The sequence below is a fragment of the Podarcis vaucheri genome (genome assembly GCF_965113315.1).
Source record: "Podarcis vaucheri genome assembly, chromosome: 16".
NCBI lineage: Eukaryota > Metazoa > Chordata > Lepidosauria > Squamata > Lacertidae > Podarcis > Podarcis vaucheri.
The window spans coordinates 23867448-23886572 of record NC_138754.1 but is presented as its reverse complement, the minus strand read 5'-3'; positions in this window follow the sequence as shown (position 1 = coordinate 23886572).

Genomic DNA, 19125 nt, shown 5'->3' with positions numbered 1-19125 from the left:
GATAGGCAGTGTCAATATTTGTGCATTGCTTGGTACAGTCGTGGGATGTGTGCTGCACACTGATCTCTCTCTCTCTCTTCTTGTGACTCTCTGTAGGCCACACCCCCTCCTTGGCCACAAACCTCTCTCTAGCCACACCCACTTCCTCCCAGGCCACACCCATCACCAACTTCGCTTGACGTCCTCGCTGAATGTTTTTGCCTGACTAGGAATGCGTCTTTCCAGTGCTTCTCAAACTTGGGTCCCTGGTTGTTGTGGGACTACAACTCCCATCACCCCTGACCCCTGGTTCTACTAGCTAGGGATGATGGGAGTTGTAGTCCAACAACAGCTGGAGACCCAAGTTTGAGAAGCACTGTTTGAGCACTGGTAGTGTGGCTTACTAGACTGGATGGATGGAGGACAGAGAGGGGTGTGTAGAAACCACTGTATTTTTCGCTCTATAAGACGCACCTTTTCCCCTTCAAAAATTAAGGGGAAATGTGTGTGCGTCTTATGGAGTGAATGCCGGCTTCTTGGCTTCAGCGATAGCAACGTGAAGCCTCCGAAGTGCAGAGGGAGAGCTCCCCCCGCGCTCTGGAGGCTTCGCGTTGCTTTCGCTGAAGCCGCCTGAAGCCCCTGGAGCACAGCACGAACTCCCGCTGCGCTCCAGGGGCTTCAGGAAGCTATCCACAAGCCTTCGGAGTGCAGCAGGAGTTCCCGCTGCGCTTCGAAGGCTTGCGGATAGCCTCCTGAAGGCTGGAGAGCGAGAGGGGTCGGTGCACACGGATCCCTCTTGCTCTCCAGGCTTCTCTTCGCTGGAGAGGTGCTGCACAATTTCCCCTCACGGCGCAGCGCGCCTACAGCGAAACGGGAGGAGAAATGGAAGGGGCTCCGTTTCTCCTGCCGTTTTGCTGAAGGGGCGCTGAGCAGAGAGGGGGCAATTCCCCCCCCCCGTTCTCCCCCTCCTATGGTCCGGTGCATCCTATAGAGCGAAAAATATGGTAGCTGGACTGTCCCTGGAAAATAGGGACAATTGGAGAGTATCCATTTCAGAGTCAAAGATGGAAGGCAGCAGAGCCAAATCTGGATAGGGCACCCACATTTTGTTGTTCCCTTCTGCCACCCCTGTTTTTCTCTCACTCTGGGTGGCTTCCAACATATACAAAAAGATAATAAAACATTAAAAAAAAACCTCCCCTATACAGGGCTGCCTTCAGATGTCTTCTAAACGTTGTATAGTGACTTATCTCCTTGACTCGGTGGTCGCATAGCTCCATACACTCCAACATTTCTCTGATGAAAATAGGGATGTCCTAAGAAAAAGCGGGACATTCCAGGATCAAATCAGAAACTGGGGCGGTTTCTGTAAATCTGCGACTGTCTCTGGAAAATAGGGACACCAGGAGGGCCGGGCAATATGTAACCCTAACCCTGGGGCCCAAGAGTCAGAAGACACCCTAAACACAATGTCAGCACACCATACTTAACAAAAGCCCTACATGCTACTATGAAATGGCTTATCAGTTTGCCACACTGGGCCAGGACCAAGGCTCATGGGCTAATTCACAAAACCTTGAGCAGCTTCATTCCAAAATATTATAAGGGCTGCCTGATCTCTGTTTGTTTGTTTGTTTGTTTGTTTGTTTGTTTGTTTGATTGATTGTTTGATTACAGTGGTGCCCTGCAAGACGAATGCCTCGCAAGACGGAAAAACTCGCTAGACGAAAGAGTTTTCCGTTTTGGAGGTGCTTCACAAAACGAATCTTCTATGGGCTTGCTTCACAAGACGAAAATGTCTTGCGAGTTCCTGCTAGTTTTTTTCCTCCCCCCTTTTTTCTAAGCCACTAAGCCGCTTATCAGCTGATCCGATAAGCCGATAAGCCGCTAAAAGCCGCTAATAGCGCTAATAGCGCTAATCCGCTAATCCATCAATGGGCTTGCTTCGCAAGACGAAAAAACCGCTAGACGAAGAGACTCTCAGAACGGATTCTTTTCGTCTTGCGAGGCACCACTGTATGTCCCACTATTGTCTCCAAGGGACGCGGGTGGTGCTGTGGGTTAAACCACAGAGCCTAGAACTTCGGCAAGTTCTAGTAGCAGAAGGTCGGCATTTCGAATCCCCACGACGGGGTAAGCTACGTTGCTCGGTCCCTGCTGCTGCCAACCTAGCAGTTTGAAAGCACGTCATATGGTCAGGAAAAAACCAAGAATAAAACACAAAATAATGATAGATAAGAAGGAGAGAGGAGGATTTGGTCTCCCAGATATGGAGTTATATCACGATGCGGTGGGTCTGACCTGGATAAAAGAATGGATCAAATTAGATGACTCGGATGTATTGGATTTAGAAGGAGTAGAGACAAGATTTGGATGGCATGCCTATTTAATAGATGAAAAAGTGAGAGTACATAAAGGCTTCCTAGGGCATATAATCAGAAAATCTATATATAAAATATGGGAGAAATACAAAAGACTTTTAGAACCGAAAACTCCCTGGTGGGCATCGCCGGCAGAAATTGTCGCAGTGAAAAAATTAAATATGAAAGAAAATTGGGCTACCTATAAAACTGTATTAAAGGAAGAAAACGGGGAATTGGAATTAAAGGACTACACAGAAATTAAAGCTCATATTAGTGATTGGTTTCAATATATTCAAATTAAGTATAGATTAGCAAAAGACAAAAAGTTAGGATTTGAAAAAGAAATATCAAAATTCGATAAATATTTAATACAAGAAAAATCAAAAAATATATCTAAATTGTATAATCTGATTTTAGAGTGGGAAACAAAGGATGAACTGTTTAAAGCATCAATGATTAAATGGGCGCAAGACATTGGGAAAAACATTATGTTTGAACAATGGGAAAAATTGTGGAAAGAAGATATGAAATTCACCATGTGTTATATACTGAAAGAAAATTACCTTAAAATGCAACATAGATGGTATTTAACACCTGAAAGAATAGCAAAAATGAATAAAAACTGTAGCGATATCTGCTGGCGATGCAACACGGGAAAAGGTACTATGATACATATATGGTGGAATTGTTTAAACATCAAACAATTTTGGGAAATAATATATAATGAAATGAAAAAAATGTTTAGATACTCATTTAGGAAAACACCAGAAGGTTTTCTATTGGGAATAGTACCAGGAAGCGTAAAGGAAGAAGATAAGACCTTATATTTATACGCAACAGTAGCAGCAAGGCTATTGATTGCGAAAAACTGGAAAAGTGGTATAATACCGACAAAAACAGAGTGGCTTGCCAAATTATTGGAGTATTACAATATATCCAAAACAATGGAAGAAATTGGAAGGATTTCGAAAGAAAAGATAGATAGGGACTGGAAAGTGTTTAAAAGATACTTGCAAAATCATATCGAAAAATCAGAACTCCTATTAGAATAAACAAGTTCCGTTTCAAATACTGAAATATCAAATAAGATGGAAAACAACGTGTAATAGAAAAAGAAGTATGAAATTAGGGTAAAGGTGTGTGAAAGAAAGTAATAGAAGTGGAAAGATACTGTAATTGAGTAGATTGGAAGTCAACACAAAGGTGGGGTGAAGGGTCGGTGGATGGTGATGGGGAAAGGAACTATTTGTGGGATTGAGTGTAAGTATGTTTGAATATTTTTAAAGATTGTATGAAATGTATGTTTGTATGCTTGTATATGTGTATTAATGATAAAAAATAATAAAATTTATTTAAAAAAAAAAGAAAGCACGTCAAAGTGCAAGTAGATAAATATGTACCACTCTGGCGGGAAGGGAAACATCATTTCCATGCACTGCTCTGGTTTGCCAGAAGCGGCTTAGTCATGCTGGCCACATGACCCGGAAGCTGTACGCCGGCTCCCTCAGCCAATAAAGCGAGATGAGCGTTGCAACCCCAGTCGGTCACGACTGGACCTAATGGCCAGGGGTCCCTTTACCTATACCTTTATTGTCTCCAAGGAGCTTGAGGTGGCGTACATGGTTCTCCCCCCCCCCAATCCTTCTCAATTAATCTCCGCAACAACCCTGTGAAGTAAGTTAGGCTGAGAGAAGACAGTGATTGGTCCAAGGTGAGCTTTATGGCTGAGTTGGGGATTGGAACCTCGGTCTGTCCCAGGCCCTAGTCCAGCACTCTAACCAATACACCACAACGGCATTCGCTGAGATGGGGCACTTCTTGTGGCTCCACCATGCTCCTGAGGTTCCTGGCGGTCATTGCTAGAGGCTGAGCCTTTACTATGCCCTATGGAACTCTCTGCCACTTGAGGTTTGGCAGGGACCGTTCCTGCCTCCTTTTCAATGCCTCCTAAAATAAACGGCACGATTCAGGCAGGCCTTTGCGACGTGCTCTTCTGTTTACTAACCAGTATTTATTAATGCTTTAGCATACATTTTTACTGCTTTCATTGTTATTTTATATGAGATACGCTGCCTTGCTGTATTTTTTTAAAATGAAAGTTCAGCTTATAAATAAAGCAGTGTGTGTGGGAAGGCACTGCATGCGCCCCCCACCCCCGTTGCCTAGCTAAGGTCCCTTCCAGCCGCAGAGGGGGAAAGTTCTAAGCCGCATCGACATCCTTCTTTGCAAGTCCCTAACAATGCAGACTCGTATTATTTATTAAGCACATCATCTAGAGATGCTCGGAGGCACATCTCTAGAGAACAGAGGCTGAGCCAGAGAGAAGATGGTGTGAAGGGAATCCAAATGCATTTGGAGAGACTGCCTGGAGTGGGGAAACTTTTCTCTCTCTCTGTCGTGGGTCTGCATTACAGTGGTACCTCGGGTTAAGTACTTAATTCGTTCCGGAGGTCCGTACTTAACCTGAAACTGTTCTTAACCTGAAGCACCACTTTAGCTAATGGGGCCTCCTGCTGCCGCCGCCAGAGCACGATTTCTGTTCTCATCCTGAAGCAAAGTTCTTAACCTGAAGCACTATTTCTGGGTTAGCGGAGTCTGTAACCTGAAGTGTATGTAACCCGAGGTACCACTGTACTTCTTGCGCCACCTGTTGGAGCCACCTTACCATACCCATCAACATTCTTCAGATGAAAATAGGGACATTTCTCACTCTCCCACAACTGACCTCCTTGACACACACACACCCCTCATTTTGTGGTGAGTGCCACCCCAGCTCCACACCAACAGGACACAGCGCACATGCTTTCCACCGTCGTGGGGAAACCCCTTAATCCCGATTTTGTTTTATTCTTTGGTAGATTTACAAAAAGCGAAACACACATCAGTAAATAGATGTTAGAAAGAGGCAAGGAGTATACACAGACGCACAAAGCATTTTTTAAATGATCAGGACTCCTTGCGCTCTTCAGTGGTGGCGGTGATGTTTGGGGAAAGAGGGACATTCCAGAATAAAATCAGAAGCCAGGATGGCTTTCATAATTCCAGGACTGTCCCTGGAAAATAGGGACAATGGGAGAGTATGCATTTCAGAGTCAAAGATGGGGGGCAGCAGAGCCAAATGTGGATGGGGCACCCCCCATTTTGTTGTTCCCTTCTGCCACCCCTGTTTTTCTCTCACTCTGTTACTCCAGGAGTGGAGAACCTCAGGCCCAGGGGGCCAGATGCAGTCCTCCAGGCTTCTCTCTGTGACCCATAGAAATCTTCCCCAGGTCACACCCCCTCTCCACAGGCCACACCCCTCACTGGCACCGCTTTGCACACCCGTTTGTTCAGTACACCTGAAGGAGTGTCTCCACCCCCATCATTCTGCCCGGACGCTGAGGTCCAGCGCCGAGGGCCTTCTGGTGGTTCCCTCACTGCGAGAAGCAAAGCTACAGGGAACCAGGCAGAGGGCCTTCTCGGTAGTGGCGCCCGCCCTGTGGAATGCCCTTCCAGCAGATGTCAAAGCGATAAACAACTACCTGACATTCAGAAGACATCTTAAGGCCTCCTTAACTTCAGGGAAGTTTTTAACGTGTGATATTTTACTGTATTTTTGGTTTTTATGGAAGCCGCCCAGAGTGGCTGGGGAGGCCCAGCCAGATTGGCGGGGTATAAATAATACAGTATTATTATTATTATTATTATTATTATTATTATTATTATTATTATTATTATTTTCTGCCTGTCTAGAATACAGTGGTACCTCAGGTTAAGAACTTAATTCATTCTGGAGGTCTGTTCTTAATCTGAAACTGTTCTTAACCTGAGGTACCACTTTAGCTAATGGGGCCTCCCACTGCTGCCGCACCGCCGCCAAGCGATTTCTGTTCTCATCCTGAGGTAAAGTTTTTAACCCGAGGTACTATTTCTGGGTTAGCGGAGTCTGTAACCTGATGCCTCTGTAACCTGAAGCGTCTGTAACCCGAGGTACCACTGTAACTCCATGAATGCTGATAAATATGCATATAGACAGGGACGCGGGTGGCGCTGTGGGTTAAACCACAGAGCCTAGGACTTGCCGATCAGAAGGTCGGTGGTTCGAATCCCCACAACAGGGTGAGCTCCCATTGCTGGGTCCCTGCTCCTGCCAATCTAGCAGTTCAAAAGCATGTCAAAGTGCAAGTAGATAAATAGGAACTGCTCCGGCGGGAAGGTAAACGGCGTTTCCGTGCGCTGCTCTGGTTCGCCAGAAGCGGCTTAGTCATGCTGGCCACATGACCCAGAAGCTGTATGCCAGCTCCCTCGGCCAGTAAAGCAAGATGAGCGCCGCAACCCCAGAGTCGGCCACGACTGGACCTAATGGTCAGGGGTCCCTTTACCTTTACTATGCTTATAGACAGTAGCTTTCCATAGAAAGCTATATGTTACTTTCATTGCTCCACCCACTTAAGCTGCCGGCCCTACCTACCACTGGGTTTCTCTTCCTCCATTTATTTATCAGGGGTCATAGCGGATAGCCCAGTGCAGATGCCAGAGAAGTGCACAGCACCTATGAAAAAGGCAATGCCATGCCACGGGTCATTAGGAAAGGGGATGACAATAAAACTGGCCACACCATCAGGCCATCATACAAAATTTATGGTGTGTTCGCACTTGGAATATTATGTGCAGTTCTGCTTGCCTCGTCCCCAAAACAGTACAGTGGTACCTCGGGTTAAGTACTTAATTCGTTCCGGAGGTACGTTCTTAACCTGAAACTGTTCTTAACCTGAAGCACCACTTTAGCTAATGGGGCCTCCTGCTGCTGCCACGCCGCCGGAGCACAATCTCTGTTCTTATCCTGAAGCAAAGTTCTTAACCTGAGGTAATATTTCTGGGTTAGCGGAGTCTGTAACCTGAAGCGTATGTAACCTGAAGTGTATGTAACCCGAGGTACCACTGTATTGTGGAGCTGGCATAGATTCAGAAAAGAGCAACCCTTAATTGATAAAGGGGAGCAACTCCCCTTTTAGGAAAGGTTATACCATTTGGGGCATTTTAGTTTTGAGGTGAGGTAAGAGGGGACAAAATGAAATGATGCCCTTTAAAATTATATCCCTCTAGGATGGTGATTAATGGCAGGGAAACAGAAATGGGTTTGTTTTTTTCTCTCTCTTTACTTTGTATTGTCTTGTTTTCTCCCCTCCCCTTTTGTTGTTTGCAGATTGCAATAAGAAAAGAAGATCCAGCAGATGCTTGCTGGTGGGATGTTTGCAGTGATTTCGGAGTTATCCCAGGAATCTTAACTCCAGGGCTTCTTTTTGACACCACAAGGCTAGCAATTGGCCGGGCGCCCTTTCTCAACAGCCTCTGAATCCCAGGGATGGCCAAGCTGTGCCCAGATGCAATTAAACTCAAGCTGGCTGGGCATCGCATGTCCTTGTTAGCACGCAGAGTGAGATTGTAACTGCTTGGGCTTGTCTGAGAGCCGCCGCTTTCGATGGAGGCTCCAGCTGGCTGGGAGGGTTCTTCTCTGTAGCATTGGAGCTGCTGAAGCGAGGCAAGGCCCAGCCCCTCCAGACAGACATGGTCCACATCCGATGCAGCGTCAGCCGCAAGACAGGGATGGAAATTCCCAGACTATCTTCGGTGCTCTGAGCATCAGCTTCTCCAAATGCCACTGCACACCGAGACGTTGACCTGTGTGTTGAGGGATCAAGGAACCTGTTCCAGCCCAGGCTGCACATGACACTTTCCCTGGTTATACAAATGCACACTGTGCCATCAATGAGCAATGCGCTCCATGTGGGGCTGCGCTCGGGTCTGGTTTGGTAGCTCCAGGTGGTGCAGAATGCAGAGGCCAAAATGCTGATGAGATCATCTGGCTGAGAACATGTGACGCCACTGTAAAAACAGCTGCCTTGGCTGCCTATCTACTATCGAGCCAGGTTTGAGGTTCTTGTGTTAATATATGAAACCCTGAACAACTTGAGTCTAGCGTATCTCGGGGACCACCTGAGCCCTTATATGTATCCCAGCTTGATCACTGAGATCATCTGCAGGAGCATCGCTGGACGTTCCCCAAGTTGTTGCGGTTCATTCGACAGCAACAAGAAACCATTAGTGTCACTGGCCCAGTCGTCCCCTGCCAAATAACACCCAGCAGGTACCTTCGGCATCAACTTTTAAATGCCTGCTGAGAACTTTTCTATTCCATCAGGCTTACACAGGCAATTAAGAATACACGTTTTGATAATAGTTAGCTGGTTTCTGCTTTTAATATTTTTAATCACCAGGATCACTATCAATAATATTTATATACCACTTAATATGCAAAATCCTCAAGCGGTTCACCCAAAACACAGTAAGATAGTGGAAAATTAATAAATGTATCCACAACATGCAAAAATGCAAAGAAGTACATCAGTAAAAGCAGAGAAGCCACCAATAACACATCGGCAAATAATAAAACAGAACATTGTGGTGCTTTTTATATAGTTTTTATAACGTGTTTTTATGTATAATTGTTGTAAACCACTCTGGGTTGTTTTTGTTATTGATAGCGGCATATAACATTCTTTTATAAATAAATAGACATGTTCATGATGCTCAAATGCAGCCTACGCTAAAAGGCTTTACAGCACCATTAGATTCATTATCCCATCTGCTTGGCTACCACTAAAGGTAAAGGTAAAGGGACCCCTGACCATTAGGTCCAGTTGTGACCGACTCTGGGGTTGCGGCGCTCATCTCGCTTTATTGGCCGAGGGAGCCGGCGTACAGCTTCCAGGTCATGTGACCAGCATGACTAAGCTGCTTCTGGCGAACCAGAGCAGCGCACGGAAACGCCATTTACCTTCCCACTGGAGCGGTACCTATTTATCTACTTCCACTTTGGCGTGCTTTCGAACTGCTAGGTTGGCAGGAGCAGGAACCAAGCAATGGGCGCTCACCCCATTGCGGGGATTCAAACCGCTGACCTTCTGATTGGCAAGTCCTAGGCTCTGTGGTTTAACCTACAGCGCCTCCCACGTCCACTAGCCAAGTGATATTCCAAGTGCTTCTGATTTTGCCTATGCCTTTTATCCCAGCCCAGTAGCTGAGCATAAGAGCCTTGCTAGAATGAGCCAATGACCCATCCAGTCCAGCATCATCTTCTCACAGTGGCCGACCAGATGCCCCCAAGAAGGACCTAGGTCCAACAGCAGCACTCTCTGTGCTTGTGGTTCCCATCAGCTGGCAAGACCTCTCTTATGGTGGAATGTACTACCTCAAAGGTGATGGGACTCTTCTTCATGGGAGGTTCTTAAACAAAGGTTGGGAGATCATCTGCTAGGGATTCTTTAGCTGTTATCCCTACATTGCAGGGGGTTAGATTATGGCCTTCCAAGTCCAAAATGCTATGGTGGCATTCAGAGGCATATACAGTACTATCTCTGACAGAGGTGGGAGAACACAGCCATGATGGTTAGCAGCTTCAAATCCAAAGTGCTTCCCTCCAGACTAACTCCCAAGGGAGTTGCCAAAGAAAGAAACACCAGCTGTTGTTAGTTTTCCTGAGCAGGCAGACAATTAGTGGAGTTCCTTCCCTGCTTGTCTGGCCTTCTCTTATATATGCCCCCCCACACACACACCAGCATAAGGGCTGCAGCTGAATTTCTTGCAGTCTTCAAACATCTGTTCTCCCAGGTGAGTTTCTTCCATGCTTGTGAGTCACCAGAACATTTCACATTGCTTGAGTCACCTCGGCTGAAGATGTTCTTCTGAAATCTTTGCTGGCTGGTCAGCAAAGAAAGTCTACCATCCTTTCACGAGTGCAGAAACCCGTGAAGGTCTTTTGAGGGCTGAGCTGAAATATCTCAGGACCTTTTTTCCTGCTGACTGGCAGAACCTCTCCAGGGTTTCAAGTTGGGTTCTCTCCTAGTCTTGCTTGAAGATTTTTGGTACGGTCCTACCTCAGAAGTTGAATGGAATCCGTTTCAGAAGTCTATTTGACTTCCAAAACATTCAGAAACCAAAGCCTGGCTTCTGATTGGCTGCAGGAAGCTCCTGCAGCCAATCAGAAACCACGGAAGCCGCGTTGGACATTCAGGTTCCAAAAATAGTTCACAAACTGGAACACTCACTTTCGGGTTTACAGCATTCGGGAGCCAAAACATTTGAGAACTAAGCTGTTCAAAAACCAAGGTACGACTGTTTTTATTTCACAAAATTTCTATACTGCTTGATTGTAGGGTGGCGGGGCCTCAAAGCAATTTACAAAAGAAGATAAAACAATAACATTACCACTGAAAGATTAACAACTGTAATTTTAAACATCCTGAAGGTTAAAACCGCAATAAAATAGACGAAAACAAATTAAGTATCCTACAAACTTTCTAAACATCTGGGTAGGCTTGTCTAAATAAGAATGTATTTACCAGGCGCCAAAATGAATACATCTCCAAGCGTAATATCAATAGGCAGGGAGTTCCGAAGTGCAGGTGCTGCCACACTAAAAAGGTCAAGTTCTTACAGATGTGGTGCTGGTATTAAGTGCTGCCTTTAAAGTGCCAATTCCATAGCATTGTTGAGTGGGCACATATGAGGTAAGAGACACCTGGGATTGAACCTGGGACCTTCTTCATCCAACCACGTGCTGCTGTAAGACAGAATGCCTGGTTCCTAAGTGGGCTGAGACCTGTGCAAAGTGGCCTAGAGTGAACTGCTTTCCTTTTGCACCAGAGCCAAGGACATGTATGACTACTTTGCACGCCAGACCTGTATTTGCTAATCGTGCTTGTCAGTTCCTGTGGATAGGAGGCCTCATTCATCTCACGCTCCCTTGCTGCTGATGTCTTCCTCTCCTTTTCTAAAGGGGGGGAGCTGACATCTTTTGGGACAAAGCCACCATCTGCCTCCCTTCTCTCTCTACTGCCTTGTCTCTGATTCATCCCTTTTCTCTCTGCTGCTGTCCTTTTGTTATTCGCCCTGAGTATTGTTCCCTAGGCACAAAGGAGGGGTGGAGGAATGAAGGAAATCAGAGAAGGATGTAGAGGGGATCGATTGTCCTTCCTATCCCAAGGGAAAAGGAGATCTCAGGGACTCTCGTAGATGTTGTTAATTAATCAAGTCTCCTTCCATTTCCAGAATAAGGCAAGTTTGTTGTCTTGATCAGCAATGTACTGTCTAGACCAGGGGTTGGCAACCTCTGGCCAGTAGGCTGCATACAGCCCTGCCTGCAAAACACTTCCCAGGTCACAAGTCTCATCAGCCCTGCTCCACGTCCTCTTCAAGGAAATTTGCCTGGCTAGAAAATGCCCTTGAACCATCATAACACTTGCTTTACCTGGATGGAGCATAGAGAGCTATGTGTTTGACTTTTGCTTAGTCAGAATGTTGCCTGCCATAGAAAGAAAATGTGGTCCTTGGGTTGAAAAAAGGCAATCTCCATCACTAGGAAGAGACCACGGCTCAGATGGAGGCAGGCTCAAGACTGCCTGAGTTGGCTTTGTGCTAGCATGAGGTCAGGACCCTGGACAGCAACCAAATGTTAGGTCTGCTTTGGAGCTAGATGTTCAGGACCATGGACAGCAACTCCTTGGCAGAAAGATGATGTTGTCTCAGCACTGCTGCAGAGTGTTATAACCTAGCTTGGGGATCAGAAAGGAAGCCCCACCTCCTGAGTGCTGCAACATACAGTGGAGCCCCGCAAGACGAATGCCTCGCAAGACGAAAAACTCGCTAGACGAAAGGGTTTTGCGGTTTTTGAGCTGCTTCGCAAGACGAATTTCCCTATGGGCTTGCTTCGCAAGACGAAAACGTCTTGCAAGTTTGTTTCCTTTTTCTTAACACCGTTAATACAGTTGCGACTTGACTTCGAGGAGCAACTCATAGAACGCAGTGTGGTAGCCTTTTTTGAGGTTTTTGGTGATTTTTGAAGCTTTTCCAAAACTTTTCCGACACCGTGCTTCGCAAGACGAAAAATTCGCTAGACGAAAAAAACTCGCGGAACGAATTAATTTCGTCTTGCAAGGCACCACTGTACTGAATAAAGGGCCAGCATTCACTGATGCAGCTGTTGGTTCATTCTAAGCAGTGGGGAATTGTGCTGTGGATACTCCACCCCCCCCCCCCAATCTTCAAGGGAGTCTGTGGTCCACTCCGCAAAGATCTAAGTGCAAGAGTCAATAAGCAAAAGTGCAGCCTTTGTGTCTGAGGGCTAGATGTGGGATCTGGTGTTAGTGGGTCTACTCAAGATAGTCAAGGGAATGGCTCTGTCTCCTTGGGGCTACTAATGTTTAGGGACTTTATCCAGCAGAGTTCTTCTGTCCTTAGCTTTTGCCAGCTCAGAAATTCCTCTTCCTCGTCTTTTTCTTATTCATTTTTATGAGTTCCAAATTCTCTCGTCAAGGAAAGCAAATTCATCTTGTACTGCCTTAATTTTTTATGATTTCTGGGCCACCGACCCACTCGCTACTCCCATTCCAGGGCAAAGGAAGGCTCTCTTTGTATATAATGAAATAAAATTCAGAAGAGACGGGAGTTCTCGGAGATTTTCCTTGACCCGGGGAAAGACTCTCATCAACATCATCCCATATTTTAGTGAGGAAAGCACAAAGCAAAATCTCTGAGGTGCTTCATCAGGCTTTGCAAATGGTGCCTCAGGGCTCAGTTATCTTCCACTCCATTTTAATTACCCTATAGGCTCTGGCAGCCTGTCCCATCCTGCTGTGGATATCTGAGCAGTAGGAACACTCTACATTAATGGGGGAGGGGAGTAGTCTTGGAGTAAAAGGGAGGGATGGATGAGAAGATTAAGACACATCAAAGGAGAAGATAAAGACTGATTAAAATCAAGCACCAGGGCTGAACATTCCATCTGTGAACTGATCTAGGGCGGATTTCAGCACCACATGTATTGTATATATTTCACACAAGGCAATCGGGCCAATTTTGCATATCTCCTGGAAGGTAGGAAAAGAGGCTTAAGGGCTCCAGTCATAGTAGATGTCATAGACTCAGAGGATGGTAGGAGGCACCAGCTGGGGAACCCCAAAGAGACAAAGGCTCAGAGCCAGGGGATTTGTCATGGGATGATGACCAGTAGTCAGAGGGAGAAGCCTGGGGGTGGGGGTGGGGAGGTGTTGGAAGATGAAGAGGTCACAGGGTTTAGTGAATAGGGAGAGTCAATGGCAGAGAGCAGTCCAGACTCAGAATCAGAGGCAGAAAAGGAGGAAGGCCAGGATAAAGGTGGGATAACTGCAATACATACATACATACATACATACATACATACATACATACATACTCTACACATGAGCAGAATGTATCAGCAAGTCCTAGGAAACCCCAAAGTTTGCACAGGGACAAAGAATCTTTGATGGAAAAGGGACCCAAAGAGGAGACCCCAGAAAAGTCCAATGAGGACTGAGCATGCTCAGTAGGCATGGAATGCCAACTGACCTGGAGGTGGGGTGGAAAAGTGGAAAGTAGACTGAATTGAATGTAACAATCTGGAAAGGGCTGGCACACCAGACTGGAGTATTCCAGTATTTTATTTATTTTTTGCAGCTCAGATCTGCTCATTCCTATGTAGAAACAAACAAGTCAGCTCTGCATTTCAGACCATCATTGCAGTGAGGTCAAAATGTGTCCTCTACCCTCCAACTGTGTCATTCCAAATTTTGGAAGATGAGGCTATCCATGGCTACCAGCCATGACGCCTATGCTCTGCCTTAATATCTGGAGGCAGCAAAGTTTCTGAATGAATGAATGGATTTATTACGGCCACAGACCAGAGATATGGAAAGCTTCTGAATCCCAACTGCTGTGCTTGGGTCCTGCTTGTTAATTTCCCATAGGAACATCTAGTTGCCCCAAAAGTGAGAACAGGATGCTGGACTACACTGGCACCAACTCCAGGGGGCCCTGGGGACCCGGACACCCACATTTTTTTTTGCTGTGGGTGCCTGGTCTCCACCCCTGCCACATGCTGCCTTACCCCTGGCACAACAGAGATCCCACAGAGGCACAGGCCCCAGTCCAGTCACCACTGTGGTGCTGGTGTGCCAGAGGTAAGGCACACTGCATGGCAAGACATGGCTTGATGTCATAAATAGGTAGCACTCCGGCGGGAAGGTAAATGCCGTTTCCATGCGCTGCTCTGGTTCGCCATGCTGGCCACATGACCCGGAAGCTGTATGCCAGCTCCCTCAGCCAATAAAGCGAGATGAGCGCCGCAACCCCAGAGTCAGCCACGACTGGACCTAATGGTCCAGGGTCCCTTTACCTTTACCAAGGGATTCATGTAGGGTGCACATCCTGTATCCACAGGCAAATCTCACCCATCCCAGTGTCAGTAAATGATGCTGATGATTAACTACACTAAAGGACCACACACACACACAAAAGTTGCTTTTCCCCCCTGATGAACTCTTCAACTTGGTTTTTTTAAAAAAAGGTCAATCCTCTTATCTCCTTTGACTTTTTATCCTCAGAAGATTGATTCTTCTCCTTGCCCAAGATAGCAGGTGCTTTATCCAAATAGCCTCTTTCAATTTATAGTCCAGTGCCTGGGAAAAGTTAATGTTTATAGCAGTTCCATGTGCTTTTTATTTTATTGCTCCTATAAATTATCCGCCTTCTTCGTGCTAGGGCAGCCGAACTCCTTGCCTCCTCTCTACCCCCATTCACACATTAAGCTGCAATCCTGCTTACGTTTTCCTTGGAATAAGCCCCTTTCAGCACTAGAACTTGTGGATGTCCAGTGAAGCTGAATGGATGATAATTCGGGACAGAGAAAAGAAAGTATTTCCTCTCGCAGTGCCTAGTTGAACTATGGAACTCAGGAAGTTGGGATGCCCACCAACCTGTATGCCTTAAAAAGAGGCTTGGACAAATTCACGACTAGTCACGATGGTTATGTAAGTTAATTGCCCGCAGAGTACCAGTTTCTAGGCTTGAATGCAAATGCAGGGGATCCAGTAGTGCTCCCTGTGGAAATAAAATGTTGCATGTGATGTGATTTCATGGGCCCTCACTTTTTCAGGCATTTCAGGGGGCTGGACACTGCAATTCTATGAGGCAGGCATCTGTAAGTGAGCAAAAGAGCACCAGGCATGAGTTGACTTGTGCAGTGCAGACCAAACCCATAGATTCAGCATCCTTTACTCTGCCACACAGGAGCAATGTCTTCTCTTCCTTTCAGTTACTGTAATTCCCCACTCCCTGTTAATCAGCCTTTCTGACAGCTCATCCATCCTTCCGGTTGGCCAGCTCAGCACCAGCACTCCATGCAAGGCTCTTTCCCAGCTGCAAAACACCCCCCCCCCCAATTTTTCATGTTTTGTGATAACTTTTTTTGTTGATTCCCTGCTTGCTAAGGAGTGTTGCAAACCTGGGCATCAGCCTCTGGCTTGACTGCTGATCAGTGGCTTCAGGATGCATGACAGATGGCACTCTGGGGCAAAAGCAAAGAGGAACAACACAGTTTCTGATGATTTTGTTGAACACCGGCACTACTCTGTTCAGTATTTTTGAAACCGCGAATGAACAAAGTTCCTATTGGCAGGTTGTGGGAAATTATGGGTAGCTCTGTTAGGATAAACATAAGATAGAATCATAGGATTGAAAATCTAACCCTCCCACAACGCAGGAATCACAGGTCCATTCCTCTTACCGGTGGGGAGGAGTTGCAGTGGACTGTATGGCCACCCTCTCTCCTCGGGGGGTGGGGGACAAAGTCCTGCGTTGCCCCAGGGATCCCAGCCACGTCATCGCCAGCTGGCCAATCCGGTGGCTGGGGGGCATGGCCAGGAACAATTTAAGCAGTGGCACAAGTGGGGCTAGGACCATGACAGGACCCCAGTGGGAACATCTGGGGGAGCTCGAGTTGGTCTGCATCGACGGGGCTCCCCTTTCTGGTGATTTACCCTTACCAGACTTCCTGTGCAGTGGGCAGGAGTCAGATATAGTTGGGTTCATTCAATAGCTAAGCCAAAACCACTCACAGTCTAATCAATAAAGTTGTGGCCAGAATTTGCCCAATAACATTAACATAATCCCTGTGTCCTGATGTCTTCTTCTTTACGAGGGGGTGGTCATGGGGTCTCGACACGCAACTGAAGAATCCTTGACATTCTAGCTCTTCAACCTCTTTTAAAAAATCTCCAATTAGTCTACCACCTTCTGAGGGAGTCTGTTCCACTGTCAAGAAGCTCTTGCTGTCAGGAAGTTCTTTCTAATGTTTAGTCAGATCTCCTTCCTTGTCATTTGAATCCATTGGTCCAGGTCCTCCCAACTGGAGCAGCAGAAAACAAGCTTGCTCCATCCTGCATGTGACAGCTCTTTTGATATTTGAAGATAACTATTGTATCACTTCCTGCCAACCTAGCAGTTCGAAAGCACGTCAAAGTGCAAGTAGATAAATAGGTACCACTCCAGCGGGAAGGTAAACGGCGTTTCCGTGTGCTGCTCTGGTTCGCCAAAAGCGGCTTAGTCATGCTGGCCACATGACCCAGAAGCTGTACGCCAGCTCCCTTGGCCAATAAAGCGAGATGAGTGCTGCAACCCCAGAGTCGGCCACAACTGGACCTAATGGTCAGGGGTCCCTTTACCTTATTGTATCACTTATCAGTCTTTTCCTCTCTGGGCTAAACATACCTAACTCCCTCAGCCTTTCCTCATAATATTTGGTTTCCAGACTCTTTTATCATCTTGGTCTCCTTCATCCTGCACCGCCTTTGGCTTCTCAAAGGTTCTGTTGTGCTTTGTGAACATTTCAACACGTATGGCATTTATACTTACCTTAATGCAGCTAGATAGAAATCTAGACACTCAAGGACAGCAAAGGGATTGGGATGAAGAGTGTACCTATTTAATTCTTGTTTCTTCATATGTACTGTGTTCTTGAAAATCAAGTCGAATATTGACAAGCTGGAACATATGCAGTGGGTACAGATAATAAAAGGGTCTGGAAACTTAGCCTAAGGAGGAACGCTTCAGAGAGTTGGGTATGTTTGGCATGAAAAAGGAGACTGAGAGGAGGAGATATGATAGCCATCTTCAAATTACCTGTGGCACAATGAGTCAGTGCACCTGGCTGTTAACCAGAAGGTTGGTGGTTCAAGGCCACTCAGGTATGGCTGTGGGCAAGATTTGGTTGGACTACATAACCCTTGGGGTCTCTTCCAACTATGATTCTATGAAGACGGTAGGTGGTATCAGAGCCAAGGGCTGCTGGTTGCTCCTAAGCCTTTTTCTCTGGAGTCTGCAATGAAGGGCTTCCTTTCCCTGGCAAACACTTTGGCTTGAATCCTGAGCACATGTACTTAGAGGTCCTGCTGGAGTCAATACATTACAAGCAGACAAGGTCCTTGCAGGTCAACTTGGATGACTTCAGAAGACGATTAGACAGATTCATGGAGGAAGTTAATGCTATCAGTGGTTCTGGAGGCTGTGACTCAGTGGTAGAGGACATCCTTTGCAGATACACCTGTTTATACCAACATTATCTCTCAATCTTGTTTCAGCTCCTGTGTTTCGATGGAATTGTTTCATTGCATATTTTAACTAAAGATCACAGAATCATAGACGGGACCCTGACAATCATCTAGTCCAACTCCCTGCAATGAAGGAATATGCAGCTGTCCCATATTATATTTATAGTCCTAGCGTTTTAATGAGATTGTTTCATTGTGCATTTTCATGGTGGATGCCTGTATTTTAACGCTATTGCAATAACCTGCTTAACAAGCGTCTTCTAACATTGTGATATATAAATTAATGCCATGCTTGCCTACTAAAGGTCCCAAGTTCAATCCCAAGTTCATTTCCCAGGCAGGGCCAGGAGACACCCTGGCCTGAAACCCTGGGGAGCTGCTGCCAGTCAGTGTAGAAAATACTAAACTAGATGGACGAACAGTCTGAGGCTTCTTTCTTCGGAGCAACTGCCTTGGCAGGAGGGAGCATGGCCAGAGGTCTTGGGTTCCAAGCCACCAGTCTCAAAACTGAGATCAGGGCCTGGGTCTTACCCTTCTGCTGGGGGATGTAGTGTAGATGGACTCAAATGGGTCTTGAATCAATCCTTCAGGGGGAAAACTAGTTGGAAACCAAAACTGACGTGAGCTTCCGTGCAAAGCTTTGGTTAACTGTTAATTTTACAGTTCTAAATGACAGGCTTTGGAGAGATTGCATATTTCTTCTCTCTTTCCCCCCACCCCCACTTTAATTCCGTGCATTCACAACACTAGTTCATTTGTCTGCAACTGTCACTTTTCTGTATCACCCAATATTTCACTTGAGATAAATTCATTTTTATGGCTGATCCATAAATCTCAGAAGGAAGGAAAGAGGGGCTGTTGGAGGCAAAAGGAGCTTTATCATTTGTCACCCTTAACAAGGTGTAAATGGGATGTGAAAATTTTGGCTCATGCTCCCTACAGCCCTGGAGCAGTGCTAAGTGGTGGCCGTTGGGGCCGATGAGGAGGGAAGGCAAGGAGGTCAACAGCAGGTGGCACTATAATTGGTAAGTTCCTTTCCTATCCTGCTTCCTGCTGAATTCTAAAAGGGACAGAGGAAGAGGAGGAAGCTGCTAGGCAGGACCACCCTCTGGGATGGTTGCAAGTAAGAAGGTAGTCAGGTGGGGGCTCACTGCCAGGCTTCAGGGAATCCAATCCCCCTCCCTCATGGCTGGCAGCCAGAAATGGGAAAACAAGATTTCTTACAATGGTATTTTATTCAATATTCATAGAGAGAGATGGATGATGCCGCTTCTCAGGTAACAGCGTTACTCTGAGTAAAGTTCCACCGGGGTGAATGAAGGCATCGTGACACCCAGGGC